Below are 19,751 nucleotides of genomic sequence, written 5' to 3'. Positions count from 1 at the left end.
CCACCCCCCCCCAGCACCAGCCAGCTGGGTACGGTGTTTGGCTAGCCTGCCCGTGGGGATGTCACCCCAGGGCTGGCTAAGCCACCTCTTACTGGCCCCTGTTACCTTCTTCTGTCAGTCCCAGCCTTCCCTGAGCACGGGCTCCCTCCCTGCCCCACCAGTCCCATATGTTCCTGTATGTTCCTGGGGGTGCCTGCACTGTAGGGGACACCACCGGAGAGCCCTCCCTGTTCCTGGAGGCCCTGGTGCTGTACCACCCCCGCCAGAGATTCTGCTGCACCCCCATCCGCCTCTCGCAGGCCCTTTGTCCCCGTAGCCGGGCACTCTCCCATGACCCTTTCTATTTGTAGGCCGACTGCTGGGAGCTGCGAGCCCGCCCTCTGCCCTTGCACCATTCCCCATGAAGCTCCTTCCTCCCCAGGCACCATTCCCCGGCTGCCCTCAGCGTGATTTGGCCTGGTGCAGAGGTCCCGGCTGCCCCCAGGGCCCGAGGCTTAGCCCAGGGCTTGTTTGCAGGAGCCTGACCTCTCGTGCAGAGGAGAGAGGGACGAAGGTACAGGCAGCGTAGGGTTCGTGGCATGGCCCTTGCCCACGCATCTGTGGTGCCTCTTTAAGGTCAGGGTGCTGCTCTGCTGCTGCGGTAAAGGTCTCATGCAAGAGGTAAGAAAAGAGGGTCTCTGCTACTGCTTGCTGAACCTATCCCTCCTGCGCCCTGGTGCTGCCTTGGGGAGAGAGTGGGTGCTGTAGGGGCTGTGATGGATGGGGAAAGGTAGGGAGCGAGGGAAGCAGACACGGACAGGTGGTAGGAGATAGTGAAACGGTCGTGGTCCCCAGGCCTGTGCAGGAAAGATGATGGAGGACATGGTGGAGGAGCATGGCTACGTGCTGGTGCTGGCCTGCTTGCACTGTGCCGGCTGTCTCGTGCACAGATATATAAGGAGCCCCTGCTCCCTGCCAAGAGCATCTAGAGCGGCCCTGTCCTGCATCAGAGCGGGCAGCCCTGACCTGAGCTGCTGTCAGCAACGAGCCACTCCGGGGCTTACTGGGAAGCCAGGCTTTTGTGGAGCTCTTTTTTTTTCTCGAGAAGCCTGGCTTTTTGCAGGGATCCCAGCACCTCCATGACTGCAGCTACAACGCAAGGCCAGCAGCAGCACAGCACCAGCACTGCTGGGCACCGCGCAGCAGCTCAGCCCTGCTGCAAAGCTTCCCAGCTCTGCCATCCCAGGATACAGCACTAGCGAAAACCAGGTGAGGCTTTTCCACTTGCTTGCACCCACTGGAGATGGCAGGTCCTGCAGGGAGAGTGATGCAGGGAGTAGGTAATGCTTGCAGCTCCTTCTCAGAATGGGGGGGGTCTTTGTGGGAAGCCAGCCACCATGGTTGTCAGGGCTGACTTTCCCCTTCTGGCTTGCCACAAAGGAGGTTTCCTGGGTCTGGGTCGCAGTGTTAGCAGAGCAGGCTGTGTTTCCCCGGATACTGTCTGTGAGTCCCAGGCAGTTGAGGATGAATGTGTTGAGTGAGCCGCAGGCCATGAGCCCCTTGGAAGGTAGTGCCAGAAGCCCCTCTTGGCCCTATGGCACTTGGCAGAGGCACAAGGATGCTCCTGGCTGCCTCATAGCCCAGGGCGGTGAGGAGAAGCAGGCGAGCTGACTTCTGAGAAGTGAGCTACGCCAAGGAGGTGCACCTCGTGCTTTTCCCTGTCCCATCCCATCCCATCTTACCCCTGCAAGACTCAGGGCTCTCAGAGGACTAGCCAGGACCCCTTTCTCTGTGGCCTACAGTTGAGCTGCAAGCGCAGCCCCACAGGAAAGGTATCGTGCTCAGGGTGAATGTCACTGCGTTGTGTCCTCATGTGATCCATCCTGGGTGACAGCAGGACCCTGAAATCTGCTTCCTAACACCATCCCTGCCCTTCTCCATGGTATGTTACCTACAGGCAAATGCTGCCCTTCTCTTTTTCACTGCCCTCAATCCAAGAGCTGGAGCTTCTGCCCTTGGACTTCCCTGCTTAACCCCCAGATTTCCTGGCTCTCGCTCATCCCTAGCCCCCCCCTCTGCAGCATAGCCGTGGGTTAGCACAGCACACGCAACAAGCCCTCCAAATCCTTGCCCACACTTTAGGGTGCCTGCTCCCACTTCGCACACACAGCTCCCAATGCCGGTGATGCCCCATCTCCCTGCTCCAGCCCACTGCCTCCTCATCCACACGGGGGGCCTGGGGTCCCAGTGCTCAGGCTCTCGCCTGCCTCTCCCTACGAGCCCCCTGCCAGGGGAGCGGCTTGGGATGCTCCCTGACTCAGAAAGGCCGGATCCTCTCCCACCATCCATTAGCTCCCCACTTTTGGGAGCACGCCACTGCTGTGCTCCCTCCCCTCCCTCCCGCATGCCGCGGGGCCACTTAAACCTATAGGCCGGCTAAGCCTTTCCCCGTGGGCTCCCCGTGCTCCCCGGTCACGGGAGGGGGCCCACAGCTGCCCGCCGCCCATCCGGGGGCCTCCGCGTCCCGTGCCCGCCGCAAGGGGGTGCTGCGCCGGGCTGCCGCCGGTAGGGGGCAGCACCGGCCCGCGCGCTTCCCGGCGATGAGTTTGTGGGTGCTCTGCCGCTGCGCTGGGGGGTCCCCACCACAGCCCCCAGCAAGAGCGCCCAGAAAAGCCCCTCTCGGGGTCAGGCAGCTTTGCAGCGAGGGCGGGCAGGGGCCAGAAGCGGGTGCTTCCCCTCTGGGGACAGCTGCCAGGGCCCCCCCAGCGACATGAGCCCAGGGTGCCGCAGGCTCCCAGCAGTGTACTCCAGCCCCACGCCTGAGGGGTGCAAGAGCCTCCGAGGGTTTCCTTCTACCCCTGGGGCACCTCTGCCCATGGGTAGACTCTCACCGTGGCGGAGGGGCCAAGGGAGGGAGGGCATTCCAAGCGATACCCAGGCGATACCCAACGGCCGGGCTGCCGGTTGTGCGTTTGGCCTGCCTTTCTTTTGGCATCTCACGGTTGAGCTCTGCCAGGTGGCCTGGGGGCCGTGTTTCAGCTTGGGAACCCACGGAAGTGTGGCTGGCAGGGAGGGGGAGTAATGAACGGCTGGTGCTGTTGGAAGCTGTGGGAAAGGGCCCTCCTGGAGATCTCCCTGGGGGATGTTTGGGAGCATTCAGCCACAGCTCCACCGCCAATTTGCCCATGGGGGAAAGCATGACAGGACGGGCTTAGTTTCCAAACAGGATTTGGTCAGCTGTGCCAGACGTTTGCACAGAGCTGAATTCCTCCACGCCAGCCAGCGACTGTCGGGCCAGGCACAGACCAGGGCCGGCATGGCCGTGAGAGCTCCTGGGGCTGTGTTTGGAGCCCTTGTCTCTGCAGGTGGCCATGTGCCATGGTCCCTGTGGTGCTGGTGGCCACAGAGCCTGCCCAGGGAGCAGGCTGGCTGGGAGAGCAGGCAGGCATCTTGCCCCTGTCGTGCAGGGCAGGCAGCCCCCAGCTGTGGCGGCAACTCCCTGAGAGCCCGAGCACACTGGAGCCACCAAGGTGCCTCAGGAGGGCTGATGGGGAGCCATGGCTTCAGGCTATCCCTCGAGGCTGGGATTCAGCCATCCTCCAGAAAGGCTTCTTCTGCCTTTTAGATGGTGCACGGAAATGCAGGGAGCCGCTGGGCACTTGGCTCTGCCAGGGTGTGGATGGGCTTTGTGGGGGAGAGTGGGACCACACAGCGGCTGCTGCCCACCCTTCCTCCTGCCAGATTCCCTCATTCCCAGCCGCCTGCAGCTCCCTGGTGGTGTTTTAAAAGGGTGGCTGGGCGCCAGCCAGCTCCTTCCTCAATGCCTCTGCTCTGTTGCGGGAGGCTGCTGCTGCCAGCCAAGAAGTGGGATGTGCCCCCAGCACTGCTTCAATAGCCCGGATGGCCTTGACTATAGTGTGGCTCCCTCCACGCACGCCAGCTCCATCCTGCACCAAGGACACCCCAGCGTGAGACCACAACAGGGTGACACAGGGTGCTTGGTGGCCATGCCCCCAGGGCTGCCATTTCTAAATGCTGCAGGGCATTCCTGCCTGCCTCTGAGACAGGGGTTAACCCTGGCTCCGCCAGTACCAGTGTGAGCCTGCACTGCGTGTCTTGAGTTTACCCAGGACTCAGCTCAGCCCCTGGCAGGTGGACAGTGCCTGCTGCAGGGGTAACATTTCACCCTTGGCCAGTGGCTGCATGGCTGTTACTCAATAACTAGCCACCCAGCAACTCCGCGGCTAATTGGTGTCATTAGGCAGTAAATGCTTGTAAGAGTAAGCAAATGGGCAGCTGGAGCTGAGGAGAGGGCAGCAGTGGTGCAGGGAGGGAGGCAAGATGTGCAGGGAGGGAGGCACAGGGATGGGGATGGAGGAGGGAGGGATTGCTGCGGGAACAATGGTGCCCAGGAGGTGGCAGGGACAGGAGATCCTCAGCAGTGGCTGGGGCAGAGGGCTTTGTGTCCACCCCAGTCTGCCAGCTGGGGGGTAACCCTGGTCCCAAAGATGCTATTGTCCCACAGGGGCACCAGGCCCTCCCCTCCAGCAGTTTGATAGGGGCTGGAGCTTGGCTGGACCCCACCACCCACACCAGCCCCAGGCCCCTTGCTGAGCTGCGCCCGCCGGGTGGACAATGGGGTTTGTTTCTGCTTGCCCAGCTGGAAAACACCGGTGGCCCTGTGGCCCCTCCTCACCCCACCACTGGGCTGGAGGTGCTCAGGGCCAAGGCCCTTCCCTGCCGCGTCTCCAGGCCGTTTGCTCACCGGGCACACAAGCTTTGGGGGCAGCGGTGTCACCCTGTTGCATCTCGGTGTCACCCCGTTTCACCTCAGTGTTACCAGCGAAGGGCATGCTGAGTGTGGGGAGGCAGTGGGGCCGATCAGCAGCAAGTGCCTCCCTCTCCCCTGCCTCTCCTTGCAGGTTTTCGCCCAGGGCTGTTCCTCTGCTGGCAGCGAGCTCCTGCTGCCCTCTGCCCACTAGTGAAGAAGTCACGGGCAGCTGCCTGACTTTATCCCGGCAGGTCGGGTCGTGCGAGGAAGCAGAGGGACGGCAGCGCGCTGGAGATCTGCGTGGCTCCTTGTGAGTGGTGACGTGCCCGGCTGGATCTCCGTGCCACGGGCAAAGCTCGGGAGGGGATCACAGCCCCACTCCTCACCTCGTCCCAGCCAGGCTCAGGCCATCAGGTGAGCATCACCTCCGCCCCGCCACCTCCCACCCCAAAATGCAGCGCAGGGCACCAAGGTCCCAGGGGGTGACCATCGGGAGCCCCACAAGCAACAACTGGAGAACCCCCATCCCAAAAAGGGTCTGCCGGCAGCTCTGCAACCAGGACCCTGCTCCGGGGCCAGCCGGGGCCAGCGAGGAAACAGCAAAACTAAAACGGTCCCTGAGCCATTTGCTGATCTCAGCAAGAGGCTGAGATGCTTTGTTGATTATCCAAGCATCCAGGATTGTTGCAGTCCCGTTATAACTGAATTCCCAGGAGCCTGTAAGGGTTCCCCCCCCCCCCCATTGGCTAGTAGGTTAATAACCTGCTGGCACTTGACAGAGGTCCAGCATCTTCCGTGTTTCCCTCCATGTGACTGATTAAAACACCCCTTCTCCCCCTTTCCCAACCCGACTGTGCTCCGCTGCCTTGTCACACGTGCAGAGAATCGGATACGGCTGCTAATCTGCTTGCCACCCCACTCCTGCCTGCCTGCTCGGCCTTTTAAGCACACTGGTTCTCTATTTCTCTGCTCTGTGGTACTGAGGCTCTCTGAGCTGATCTGCCTGTGCCTTCCTCGGGGATGGGGTGGGAAGCGCCTGGTGGAGGGAAACACTGTCACTGTGGATCACGCTTTGTGAAGGGAAGGGCAGTTTTGCAATGGAAAGGGGAGCTGGACAGCATGCAGCCCCCCTACCTCAGCCCTGCTGCAGGCTGACAGCCTCGCCATGCCTCAGTTTCCCCTGCCCCTATCACAGGCACATTAGAGGGAAAGAGAAATCTCATTGTGGAGGAGGAGGGCTGGTGGGATAATTAATGTACGGTTGCAAAGTGCTTGCAAATCTCCAAGGAAAACGGTTGACGTGGGTGCCAAGTGTAAAGGAGCCTGGAAACGCTAACTGCCTGCAAATGCTGCCTAGCTCCTCAGGCCCTAAAACTCAAATATTGCCCAAGAGGCATGGAAAATATTCCTTCAGCTCATATGATGCATTACCCACAGCCTGGAATAAATCTCCCTTTTTGCTCTTGCTTTCCAAGCCAGCTGTTTGTTTGCTTTCCCCTTTTGGATTTCGTCGCTTTGGTTGAAGCGGGGAATTGCTACAAGGGGGGAAAAAAAAGCAGCTTTTGTGAAAGGTTTGGCAGCAAGCACCTCTGAAGGGAGAGCACTTCGCCTGTTTGTTCTGCCTGTTACACCCTAGTTTTGAGCAGAGCGTACAAATTGGGCTCCAGGTGATGGCGTCGCAATGCCTGCGGCGCACATTTGAGGTTTCACAAAGCAAACGCGAAGGGCTGGGGGGCAGCTTGCGCCCCATTGGCATGTCCTGGGGAACGTGTCCATGGGACTCCCGGCCTTGTGTAAGGGAGAGGCTTTGCTGGCTGTCTTCCTCCGGGAAAGCAGGGCTCTGCCTTCTCCCTTTGCTCAGGGGAGCACAGCAATCTGCCAACAGCAGCAGCGTATTTTGGCACGACACTGCTGCTTCGGGGATGGAGAGGGTGGAAGAGCAACAAGTCCCTGGGCCCCGCTTGAGGCTGCCTTTTCTCCTTGCCCAAATTACACAGGGGAGAAAGATCTAGCTCTGTGTGTCGTACTGGTGTTGTACTGTGGTCGGCCCAGTACCAGTGCTGGGCAAAGCACCAGCTATTTCTAGTTTGGAGCAGAAACTGTTTCTGTAGCTGTTTGCTTCTTCTGGGAGGCTTGTTATTATACTCACAACAGCCAACACGATAACATGAGAGTCATCTGGGAGCAGAGGGCTCCGCAAAGGCAACGCATCCCATCAAGATCAAGCAAGGCAGCTTGGCCCTTCAGCAAGGGCTCGTGGTTGCGGGGTGACAAGTGAGTTGTCACCGGCCGTGCAGTTTATCACCTTCCCTCACAGAGGAGGTGTCAGCCCCCTGAGACTACACGCTGGCGTTGGTGTCACCCAGCCCATGGACCATGCATTGCTCTTGAGGGCGGATGTGCTCCCCAGGGCCTGAAGTGCCTCTCCCGAGATGAGACCCTTCAGTGACATCTCCTCTGTCCTGCGCCAGCCAGGGCTGGATTTTAAAGGACACTCTCTTCCAGCCTTAGCTTTTCTCACTCCACAGTGTCTTGCTCGCTCCGGGTCTCCTGCTTGCCCAAAGGAAGGCATCGTTAGAGCCCATCCTGCAAGTCGGTGGTGGGTGGAGCGCAGGTTTGCATGCAGAGAAGCAGCTGGAGGCCCACACTGTACTTTGGAACTGGAAGCTGCCTTTCTCCTCACCTGCCCTCGGGTATGCTGTTGGCCTCCTGTCTGCCTGCAGTCACCGGTGGCTGCGACGCCGTTCAGCGCTAATGGATTTCAAACCCCACATCTCCACTGAGAGACAGCTCTACTGAGAGATGTTGATTTCAGTGCTCCGGAGTGGCTTTGTGAACAGGACCAGAGCTGTGAATTAGAAGACATTTAATCCCCTACTTTGGGGATGGTAAGTGCTATGCACTCGGCTGCTGAAAGCCTGGGGTGAGGCAGCGGCTATACACACCCCATCCTGAAGCAGAGACTTCCTGGAATATCCAGTCAAAGGTAAATTTTGTGGTGTTCCTCCTCCCGGTGGGGTCTGAGGCTCTTAATGATGCTGAGAGCCTTTGTCCTGGCTTCTGGAACCGTGGTGGTGGTTTGGCTGGGCACCGCCAGTCTGGACCCCATGCTCGGGAGTCCCTGGGGGATCGGTTCCCGCAGCTTTTAGCCTGTGCTAAAGTTGGAGTTTATATAGAAAAATAAAATTGTAGTGATGCTCAAATTTTAGCTCAATGCTGCTGAGTGGCGAGTGTGGACATCTCGAGGGGAAAAATGGGGCCCAAGGTGCTGCAGCATTGATGTCCCGGGGACTTCCATAGAGGCTCATAGGCCTCCGTAGGTGACAATGCGGCACATCTCAAAGCTAGAGAGGAGGTGACGTGAAACATCCCAAAGCAGGCGACCTTGCTCTTCTATTTTGCCTTTTTTTCCCCTGTCTACTTTGAAATGATTGTGGTTCATGTTTTTCCCTTTATACTGGGGTGGAAGGAGGGAAGGGAGAGGGAGAGGGAGAGGGAGAGGGAGAGGAGAGAGGTTTTGCCTGTGTTGCAGTTCCCCCAGAAGATCTTCCAGATCAGAAAGGCTTAGGGAAAGTAGGCTGAAGAAAGGCAGGCCCAGGGCTTGGATCCGTCATTGCCTGGGAGATGCAGCAGGAGCTTAATTGGAGATGGGAGCTTTTAAATTTAATTTGATCTGATATGAATCTCACATTTAAGACAAGAGCCTCCTGTCTTATTACCTGACAACATTGTCTGCTGCTCACTTCATGTTGTCAGTGCACCCTGCTATCTCACCCCAGAAACCCATAACCGCCACAAACATCAACCACCAGTGCAGAGAGATCCAGCGGCAGACGCTGCCACTGAGCAGGACAGCGAAGAAGTCGCTTCCTGAGGGTGACACTCCACAGTGTCATCACTGAGTCTCAGAAAGCACCGGTAGCCATCTCACCCCTGTCCCCACTGCCTTTTTCTCAGGTCTTGGGGACTTTTTGCTTACGTGGCAATGTTTTGCAGGTTTGTCTTAAAATACAAGCTTGGTGTTTGGATTCTGCAGGGAGATGTGTGTTAGAGATCATCTTGCTGAGAGATAGTGAGGATGGGAATCTGCCAGAGCATTTGGGGGTGTTTTAACTTCTGATTTTAATTTCTAACCCAAACTGATCGCTGTCTGCAGAGAATTTTCTGAGGCTGTTTATTAATGGAGCAAACGCTTTCGCAGTCAAAGCTGCAGCAGGGACTTCCTGGTGCTGCTGCCTGCGGCCGCATGGCATAAATGAACGGAGAGAGCTGAGAAGGGCTCTGTGCTCCCGGCAGAAGCACCTTAAAACACCGAGCTAGATAAAAAAGGTTTCTACAGACCGTTTAACCACCCAGATATGAGGTTGAATTCAGGTGCACTCCCCTTTGCTGGGGGACAAAGTACCCGGAGTCCTGCTGCAGCTTGGCACTTAAGTAGAACAACAGGCTTTTATCACAGTAGAGTGGATATCTATTCTGGAGAGATAGGAGCCTGGAGACCAGCAGCCTGAAAAAAAACCCAGCTTAGAGTCCACGCCTGCCCTTTGGATACTGGGTTCACATGATACTTATATCCTCTGGGTACAGGGGAATTGCTAGATTTCAGAGGGGTCAGCACGTTGTCTGCCTTCCCGGGTGGCACCACCATGAATGCACAGTGCAAAAGGCTGTCTTCAACCCTCTCCGCAACCCAAGATAGTTATATATACACGTATATACACACCCCCGTATATATGCACCCATATATATATATATATAAAAATTTACACCCATAAGCGGTGACTGCCAGCAGAGAGGGTTTTTGTCTGGATCAGGATGCAGCGTGGGGACAAGTGATGGATCTAGCGAACGGGGCTAGTTCACACTCCATTTAGAGCCATAATACAATGTGTAGCTCCCTTTAGGGCTATAGTATTTACTAACGTGTGGGTACTAATGCAAACCCGGAGCTGGGTGCAGCTCAGGAGCATAGTGGGGGGGTGTTGCTGTCCTTGCACCAGGGCTGTGCATTGCTAAAGCAGCCTGAAGCCCGGGCTGGGAGGGCCGCGGGTTTCCCCGCCGGCTGCGGGGCGTGGGCACGCGGGGAGGCGCGGAAAGGGGGGGGGCCAGGGGCGGGCAAGCCCACAGCGAGGGCCGGCACCAGTAAGCGGCGCGGCGCGGCGCGGCGTGGAAGAGCGCGGGGCAGGTGGGTCCAGCCGTGGGGTGGGTACCGCTGCCCGCAGAGGGTCGCGGCGCCTCCCCCCGGGAGCGGAGAGCGGGGGAAGGCGGGAGGAGGAAGGAAAACCCGCCGTCTCCCCCACGCGGGAACCGCGTGGTGCTGAAGGCGGCAAAAAGACGAGGGGGAGGAGTTTGCGAAGCGGGGGGAGAGGAGGTGCTTTCCCATCCGCATCGGGGACAGAAGGCGCCGGAGCCGGCAAGGAGAGGGGGGCAGCGGTGGGCGCCCGTGTTTAAGGTATTGGCCCAGGGTCGCTGAGCTTGCAGCCCCCCCGGCTCCCTCCGGGTGCGTGGGTTCCCCACGCTGCTAGCAGCTGCTGCTAGGAGCTTTGAAACGCTGCTAGGCGCCTCGGGGGGAGCGGCGGGGCGGGTTGCAAGCTCAGGATCCGACGCCGCAGCGTGGGGGGGAGGCGGCGTGTGGGTCGCGGCTCGAGGTGTTGCCTAGATGCTGCCTTTCGGGAAGGGGGGTTTTCTTCCTCGCTGCCTCGCACGGCAACTCCAAATCCCCTTTCGTAGGTACTGCCGGGGGGAGAGCATGTGGTTTTGGGGATGCGAAGCAGAGCAGCCAGCCTGGGGCTTTGGGGATGTGAAGCGCGCTAGTGCTCTGATGCCTGGGATGCAGGACTTCACCGAGGGGTTGTTCAGCAGTCCTCCGGCTGCAGGGATGTGCATCTCTGCCGAGCACTCGTGTGTGTGCACAACAGCGGCTGCTGGGTGCCGCGGCCAGGCGCGCGTTGGGATGACCCACTGGAAGGCGCGTGGGCTGGGTGCCATGTGCCGCTGTGCAAGCAGCAGGGCAGAGCCCCCTTGGCTGGCAGCAAAGCCACTGGGCCGGGGTTGCTCCAGGTCCTGCTCAAGAAAATGCTCTGAGTTGGCTGTAGGGTGCTGTGGAAGATTTCAGTAAGCATTTCTTTCTGTTCCTGAGCAAACCAGCTGTGTTAACGGAGAGCCTGGTCCAGGCAGGAGCGCCGAGAGCTCCTCTGGAGCCCTTTTGTGCTGTCCTTCCCACCCCTGTAGTTAAATCTGAGCCTCTCACCCCTGCTAGGTGCTAATACTGCCAGACTGACACAGTCCCTGCCTCTATTCACCAGCGCTCCCATCTGCCTTTTGGGAACGGGCTGTGGAGCTGCGGGCTGTGTGGGAAGGCAGCAGCGGCCAAGCCTCGGGGCTGCGGGATCACAGACAAGTGAGCCTGTATCCTTGAGCCCAGTAGATTCCCCCGGGCTAGGGGCTGCAGGAGGAATTCGTGCAGCTGTTGGCCACAGCTGGATGCACTTCCCGGCTGCTCCGAAGCAGGAAGCAGCCCGATGGCCCCTCAGTTGCCTGTTGTGAGCTGACACAATTGAGGGACTTCTGTGAATGCCGACACGGGAAATCCCACTCCCCTCCCGCACCGCATCCCGGCTTGGCGGCATCGTTTCCGCTCGCCAGCCCCTGTGAGCTGCCGGACAGCCTTGGGCTCCCTCAGGCCTGCCGTCCCTACAAAGCTATCTCAGGACATGACTAGGCAGGGATGCTTTTCTCTCAGGTTCACTGGTTGTCCGAGTGCAGCTCATGGGCCGTTGATACAGTGTCAGTGCAGTGCGGACATCATGCATGTGCCCTCTGGAGCACTCCTGCTCCTGCCGTTGCGTTTTGCTCCTGGAAAAGACAGGTCAGCTCGCTCTTGGCTCACCGAGAAGGTCTTCACAGAGCAGGGGTGCTTTTCTTACTGCACCGAGGGCTGTAATGTAGGTCGCAGAAGATAGATAGTTTGCAGAGTGGCTGTTCCTCCCCAGCTAGCACAGATGGGAGGCCAGGGCCTACGCTGTACCAGGTACCTGGAGTGAAGAGGATGAAGAAATTCACTCCAGCCTGAAGCATCAAATGTAGTGCCAGCACACAGGGCAGTGTGGCACCTCCATCCTGCAGTTGTCCCTCTTTTCCCTTCCTCCCCAAGCTGTGTAATTAACTACTGGCATCATTTCCCCATCATGGCATCCCTGCTGTCATTATTTTGGGCTGGGAGGTATTAATGAGCCTCTTTCTCTTTGAAGATGAGCCATGGGCTTTGTCCTTGCCCTGGCCTGACCTGTCTCCCTCTTTGTTATGGTCTGGGCAGAAGCCAGGGCGAGGAGGACAAGCACCCATTCACCCACTCCCGTGCTGCACCTTCCTTGCTCTGCCTGGCTCCACTCCTAGCTCCACTGGCAGGGGCAGGGCTGGGGACCGGCCCGTTGGGCCAGAGGGAGCCCACGAGCACCTGCCTGCCCTGTCCAGATGGGAAGGCACCGGGCACGGGCTTTGGGAAGCCAACAAGCAGCCTCCAGTGCTTTCTGTAGGACAGATATAGATGTCAGTTGTTTTTGTCCAGCGTAACATCCAGGGCCTTGGCAAGTGTTAAGGAAGCTGCAACACCCGTTCTTATCAGCAGAGTGCTGTTTGCTTTCAGTCCTTGCCAGCTCTGTACTGACCCCACAGTGCAAACTCCGCTCACCTCTCTGTGCTTTCCTGAGCCCCCCCAGCGCCTAGCTCTGCCTTGTGACTGGTGCTGCTGGGGCTGCAGGACCACGAGCTCTCAGGGTCATATCTCCATGCTAACTTGTACTCAGCTACCAGCAAGCTCAGATGCAAAGCACTGTGCGATGTGAGCTACAGGCATTTGCAGATGGGCAGGAGTCAGGGTTTTAACAGCCACACAGCTATTAGGATTTGATTAAGCAGTGCGATAAAGACTAAGTGCTTTCTAGGTTAACAGTGTGCAAGACGTGGGATGGGGAATGAAGCGTGCGGAGTAGGGGTAGACCCTGGGTGGGTTTGGTTACCTCAGGATGTGTGGTCTGGAGGGACCCCACTGCCCCCAGCTGAGCTGCACCCCATCTCCCACTCCAGACCCCGAAGACCTGGTCGCGGGATTGGCTGTACATGAGCTCTGGGGTCCCCGTGTGGGAGATGAGCCATGGTGCTGCGTGAGGAATGTGTACAAGGGTTGTTGCTCCCATGAGACAAGGGAATCTGTTGCGTAGGGATAGCGCTAGCCCTTTGTAACTTCATTGCTGATGCTGGTGGTGTGAAGAACATCACTGTTGTGACATTGTGGTCCTGCTTCGGCTTGCAGCAGGCTTTTCCCAGGTCTCACTGATCCCTGAGAAAGGGGAGGCTTAAAGCACTGGGTATGCGTGGCTGTCACGCACCATCCGTGACACATATCGGTGAGCCTGGCATTCTGGGTGCAGTGCTCAAAGCTCTCTTTCAGCCTCTTCGTTAAGCCGTGGATGATCACAGTCAGACTTCATCTCCAAGAGATCAGCTTTTTTTGAGGCCAAAGGGGAGCAGAGACCTATTGCCTGCTTGCCGGCTCATGCAGAAGAAGCCAGAAGGAAATTAGGCAGATTTCCACAGAGCCTTCTTGCCTTCTTCCCACCACACTACTGCCAGTGGGATTTGCTTTCGTTCATTTCCTTTAGGACTTGTCTGATGGGAAAGCACCTTGCTGTGAAATTTCCAGCTGGAAATTCATGGAGTGAGTGGATCGGGAAGACGCAGAGGGATGAGGCAGGCAGGGGCTGGAGGTGGAGAAGAGCAAGGCTGGGAGGCATGTGGCTGGGTTGGGAGCAGCGGCAGGACCGGAGGGTCGTGCTGTCAGCTTCCTGCCCAGCAAGCAGCCCGCTCCAGCCACGTACCAAGGCTGAGTCAGGGCAGCAGGACTGGGTCATCAGTCTTGCTGTGCTGGGGGCAAGCCATCAACCTGAATGCATACCAGTGCCCCCGGACTGCCACTGAAATGGCCCCAGCCTCCTGCAAGGCTGCTGGGGAGAGGGGCGTCCCACCTGGGCCACGCCGCTTGGTTTCTCCTGCTGCTGCCCATGCTGCGGCTCTGGGCATGGTCCTCACCCCTGCCTGCTTCATCACACCTAGCACAGCCACCCACCGATGCCATGCAGGGACAGGGAGCCAGGTGATTTACACCTGTGGCCGAAGTCCGGCTCACCTGGAGGAGCTCAAAGATGGTGAGAGCTTTGGGGTGGGCAGCCCTGTTAGAGTTTTGCTACAGCTTTGCTCGTGGGAAACCCTCGTGAGAGGAGCTCCCTCCTTTTAGGCTTGGGGATTACTCCTGGAGAACAGCTTGGGGAGGCAGGAGGGACTGGTGGCACAGCTCCCTTCTTGGTCCTGGCCAGGGGCTCAGGGTTGAAGGACCTGCCTGCCCTGCCTTTGACAGGCCTTGTCTTTTCCTGGCCTCAGGACCAAGTTGGAGGCAATTCTATTTTTTTGCCTGGGATATCCTCCCTCGGTGCTGTGGATGAGCTCCCCAATGGTACTTGCTCCACACAGGATCTCTGCCCCCTTGGAGAGTTTGCTTCTGGGGGGTACACGTTGAAAGCACAGTGCTTTCAGCCCATCAGGGTTTGTAGGTGTTGGGCTGCGGCTGAGGATGGCGGGGTTGGGTAGGTCTCTACGCTGTCCTAACAAGAGCGGGAGCGTTATCCATTAACCACAGGAGGAGGCAGAGCAACAGCAACACAACCAAGCTATTAAGAAGCGATCCACCCTCCCCTGCAGCTTCTCCTTCCCGTCTTCACACCCTCTCCTCATGACAATACAAGGCTGGTGTAACTGCATGGTGAACCACATCAGGGAACTGATCTGCCGGCATGTTCCTGGACGGGGCTGTAACCCCAGTGGCAGCAGGTGCGGGGTGCCCGGGCGATGCGGGGCAGGAGTTGTACCTCGCAGGGGGTCGAGGGAGCTGCCATAGGGCCCCACTCTCCCCCTGCCTGGGCTCTGCAGCTGGGCTTGCTCCAAAAGAGGAGCCTTCGACTAGAAACAAAACCCAACAGCAGTAAATTGCCTGGCTGCCAATAAACAAACAGAAGTCATCTGTCACCAGCTGTCCCTTCCTTCCCCCGTGGCTGCGAGGGGGATGCAGTGTGCCAGAAAGGGCTTGCTTCAGCAGGGGTCAGCGCCTGGGCTCCCTATCGCCCAGCATCGCCATGGGAGTGCATCAGCATCCCAGCGTGTTCAGGCACTTGGGCAAGCTCCGGCAGGACGCCTTGCCAGATAGTCAGCCCACTCTGATGGAGGCTATGGTACCCTTGGGTCTCTCAGAGGGGAGTATCAGAGCTGACCTCATCTCCTCTGCTCCCCAAATTAATGCAGGGGAGGCTGGGGTGCTTGTGGAGCCTGCAGGCTGATGCCTGCCTCTCCAAAGCATCATTTCAGCATGAGCAGAGCACTTGGGGGTTCTCAGGTGGGGCTCTCCATGCCTACCTGAGGCATCCCTGATAATGCTCGTGGTGCCAGGCAGCCCGGGACCTCGTGGCTGTGGCACACCGGCTAGTGGCTGGTTACAAGGATGAGGCAGCGTCTGTAGGCTGGGATTTAGAAGGGATGTGACTTGCCCTTTCCTGACTTGTGGCCAGGCTTATTATTGTTGGTCATGAGGGAGAGTGTATTTTGCCAGGGTTTGGGCAGACGCGGGGGTGAGCTTCCTACCTCCGGTTGGCTCTCCCTGCCTGATCCTACTCACATAAACGTTTTCCTGTTTGCTGCAGGTTAGCCGAGGCCAGTGCAGAGGGCTGGAGGTTTGGGCTCTGACTTACTCCCTCCGAAGGAGGTGTCTGCCTTGAGCCTTGCTCTGGCTCCACGTTTGAGACCTTAGTTCTGCCAGGGTGTTTGGGGAAGCTGAATTGTTCAGGGAGGAGGGAAGGGGGTGCCAGAGGTGGCATTTCCGCCCTGGGTGTTTACTCCAAGTCCTTGGCGTGCTGCTACCTTGGCTTTCCAGACCATGTGCTGCCTACACAGCTCTTCTGGAGCTGCTGCAGAGCAGGCACGTGGCAAGCCTGGCTCTCAGCAGGGAGCATCTTCCCCTCAGCCAAATTTAAAATCAGCTGGGAAATGTGCAGATGTGTCTGGCTCCTGGAATGCCCCCAGCTCCTAGGACTTGGGGGGACGGCTGCTTTGCCCTGCTGCTCAGAGCTGGCTGCAACTTTGGAAGTGATTGGCTTTGGGCAGGGTCCACGGCGGGAGAGCAAACCCAGCCAGGGCATCCATCTCTTGTGCCTCCTTTTGTTTCTGGTGATGTGGGGTGCCCCTTGGCTGAGATGAAGGGTGTTTGGGGGTGGGGGGAGTGACAGATGTGCCCCATCTCCTGGAGCAGAGCTGCCATGCCCCTGTCCATTGTGAAATGGCTGCATTTAGCAGCTGAAGCCAGTTCAGGGTTTGCAAGATGCTGCAGCTGTCCGAGCAGCAAGCGGGATCTTGGTAGGACAGGCAGCTGGCAGAGGGACCATGAGGGACCATGGTGGGTGCCAAAACCTGCTTCCCTGCTCGCTATCCCCTTTCCCAGTAGGGCTGCAGACATTTCATGCCGAAAGCAGCAGTCATCCAAGGCCCCTGTTTCTGACCTGGCCTACAAGGGAAAGGCCACTTTGGTCTGCGAGGACCCAAAATAGCCCTTGTATTTCTGTCCCAGCCACTGGGCACAGCTGACACGCGGAGGACGGAGCCAACCTCGATGCACCGCAGGCCCAGCAGTGGTTAGTCCCCGCACGTCCGTCCCAGCTTCTGCCAGGGGGCTGCTGGTCAGCAGGGAGGAATCGCCCCTCCAAATTTTGGGAGCTGGGGAGATGGTGATGCCGGGGGACGATTGTGTTATTCTGGCTCTGGTTTCACTCCTCTGCCCCCCCCTAAATTGGAAACAGCTGTGCAGCCTGGACCAGCCTCTGAAAAACTGCTGAGCTGGGGCAAAATGAGCTGTGCCCCTGCGCCAGCCCCCCAGCACAGCTGGCAGCCTGCTGCAGCCCTTCCGCCCGTCCTCTGGGTGCAGGGGCAAGGTTCGCTCCATCCAGCCTTGGGGATGCTCTCCCACCTGCTCGGGAGGCTCGGGATTGGGGGCAGTGTGGCCCAGGTGCATGTGGTTCAGCAGCTCCCGCTGGGTGCAGGCGGGTCTCGCCGGTTGAGGGTTCTGCCTGCTGCCAGCTCTGTACGTTTGCATCCGGCACCGTCCTCATACAGGCATGAGCCAGAGCTGGAAGGACAAAGCCTCTCCCCTGGGAGGCCAACGTGCCCTGGGGTGCGGGAGGCAGCTGGGTGGCAGTGGGCAGGGGGCTGCTGTGGGCAGGTGCTCTCGCTGCTGGTTGACTGCCAGCTTTTCCTGCCCTTTCAGAAGCAGCCCTGTTTTGGGGACAAGCAAGCGACCCCTGGGCTCAGGCTCTCCTGGGGGAGAGGAGCCCCCGTAAAGTGCAGAGGGGCATTTGGGGTGGGGGAGTGTGTTTGAGGTTGAGCTGAGCCCTCCAAGCCTCCTCCGCCAGGGGCTCCATGCGTAACGGGGGCTCCGTGCTTAGCTTGGGGAAGAATTTAGAGGGGCTTTTGAGCTTTCCAATGATTACACAGCCCCCCCTGCCTTGGCCCTCACTGCAGGGCAGTTTTGAGCACCTCCCAGCTGCAGCGTAAGCTGTACCCATCCTTCTCCCCCAGCCCCTCACCACAGGTTGCTCCATGCTCAGCTCCCTTGTGTCGTTCCTGGCCTGACTCCTTTCCAGGTCTGTCAGCTCTGAGCTCAGTCCTGGGGCCAGGAACATGAAGCAATGAAGGAGGAACCCTCTCCACTCTCCATCCCAGCACCCTGGGGGCCACCGATGGGCAGGTGGCCTTCTGCAGTCCTGTTCCTCCCCTCTGGTACTGCTCCCTGAGTGGTGACCTTGGGGTAGCCACGTGTTGCTGGCAGATACAGCAGGGCATGGAGAAACTCATCTTGCCCCTCTTTCATTCCCCATCCACGGGACTCTCTCCCAGCCTGGCCTGCCTGGGTTTCTTCTTGTGCATTCATTGAGCCCTTATCTTCAGACTTGTCTGGCCACGGGCTGTTTTGGTCTCATCCTGTCTTGCTGTGTGCTTCCTCTTTACGGGTTTCACCTCCACTCCTTTCAGCTGCAGATGTGCGGGGGAAACGGGGACATGGTCCCGTAGGCTCAGCCCATCCCTCTGACGTGCTGTTGCTGCTGCCCAAGGTGCGGCCGGCTGAGATATCATCTGTACAGATGGGGATTCCTCTTGAGCAAGCCCGAGCATGACTGGGGGAAAGCTACTAAAGCAGAAGAGATGCATCTGGCAGCCATGCTCCAGGGGGTCTTACCTAAGCGCTGTCCCAGCCCACCAGGGACCATCCCTCTTCCCACCCAACTGGGTGGAAATGAGGAGTGTCACCTGCCTGCAGGAGAGCTGGGCTGCAGGCAGGCAGGAGTCAGCACTGTGCCTTGTGCTATAGCATGGTTGTGATCGCCTCTGCCCTCTGTGCATGGCTGTCCTGGTACGTGGTGGCCTGTGCCACCAGTGCACCAAGCCCCAGGCTCCTCCATGCAAGGAGGATCCACTTCCAACCTGGGTCTGCCTCTGGCCACTCCTTGGGCTCCCAGCTGGTTTTTACATTAATGGTGTCCGGTTGTTCTCCCCAGGGGTCCTGTAGGGTTTTCTCCATGGGGAAGCGGAAATGTGGCTTCCTCCCATTGTGCTTTGTCCTGCCGCGGCCCCCCGGCCAACCCTGGGGGAGCACCCCTTCCTGCAGCACCCCTGCTCCCCGCGGCACCTGGGCAGAGTCAGGCAGCACCTCTGCCAGCCACACTGGCACCCGCAGGGGGCTCGGAGCAGCCCTGAGGACATGGGCTGTGGGGGGCTGCTGGCTGCAGAGGATGCTGGGCGAGGATGAAGGTCTGTGGCAAGGCATCCCCCGGCTCTCCCTGAACCTATAGCGGTCCCATGGGAAGCCATGGCCAGATGGCATGAGCTTGGTGTGAGCCTCTGTGCCTGCCCATAGTGGGTCATCCCCCTTCCCCTTCCCACCTCCAGGCAGCCCCTGGAGGTGCTGAGAGCTGCCTGGAGGCACCATCCAGGTCCTGGAGGTGATTTCTGCCTGGTTTTGGAGGTTTCTGCAGCTGCATTGAGTCGAGTCCTGAGCAAATCCCTCTGCCCTTGGGAGAAAGGGTCTTTAGTTTTCTAAATTTCCAACAAATGGAGCCTGAACCTAGCCCTGGAGAAACATGCCTCCTTCCGCAGTCTACCGAGAAGCAGGTCAGGGTTGTGGCTTGGAGGGGATGGTCTTTTCCCCTGGGGACAGCAGCCTGAGCGGGTGCCATCAGGGAAACCAGCTCCTTGGAAGAGCCCCTACGAATCCTGTCTCTGCAAACAGGCTCCCGAGAGCAGCTTATCTCTCCTCCTCTGATGCCTCCTCAGAAATGACGTCCTCCCTTAGCTCCTGCCCCCCTGGGCGCTGTATCTCCTCCTGCACCCCCAAACCACTGGCCTTGGAGCTGGCGACTGCTCAAATATTTGCAGGGCTTTTCCTGCCTCTCCCAAGGCTGTGCTGTCCCCACAGTCCCGTGGGCTGAAGTGACCAGGAGTGAGGGTCTGGGACAAACCTGCCCTTCTGGTAAGCTTCTTGCTGTGACATTAAAATGTCCCCCTGCAGCATTTGATGGGATGCTGAGCGAGAGCACCTATCTCCGCTCCAGGGGGTTGCATGGGTGCCTGGAGGGGTTTTCTCTGGCCCGAGGACCAGGCGTGCCCGGGCTTGGGCAGTCAGTACGTGCTGGAGAGAGAGGTGTGTGCGTTCATCATGGGGCTGCCATTGCTAGGGACCCCTTGTTGGTATTTGGTCAGTGATGTGTCTCAGGGCTGGAAACCCACTCAGGAGCACCGGTGGGGAGGTGGATGCCCACAGCCTTGTGGGACTCGGTGATGGGTGCAAGAGTCCCAGCTGCGTGGCCTGGGGGAGTTTTATGGCTGGCTCTGCCCCGTTACTGCCTGCTCCTTT

The 19,751-nt window shown here is 58.8% G+C and overlaps 1 protein-coding gene across 5 annotated transcripts in view; it reads left to right on the top strand.

The window, feature by feature from the left end:
- SLC29A1 (solute carrier family 29 member 1 (Augustine blood group)) overlaps positions 1–19,751 on the top strand; it is a 34,145-nt gene that overhangs the window by 1,656 nt on the left and 12,738 nt on the right. For 2 of the 5 annotated variants that reach the window (XM_059833189.1, XM_059833212.1), the window contains exon 2: positions 5,002–5,164. The gene's annotated coding sequence lies outside the window, so the exon portion shown is untranslated. Of the gene's footprint in view, positions 1–5,001; positions 5,165–6,904; positions 7,737–10,164; positions 10,203–19,751 lie in introns of those variants that run through there. The other 3 variants (XM_059833205.1, XM_059833197.1, XM_059833220.1) reach the window with 3 other exon arrangements.

This window comes from Gavia stellata, chromosome 2 (genome assembly GCF_030936135.1).
Source record: "Gavia stellata isolate bGavSte3 chromosome 2, bGavSte3.hap2, whole genome shotgun sequence".
NCBI lineage: Eukaryota > Metazoa > Chordata > Aves > Gaviiformes > Gaviidae > Gavia > Gavia stellata.
The sequence above is the reverse complement of the archived record's forward strand: the minus strand, read 5'-3'. Positions and strand labels throughout refer to the sequence as shown.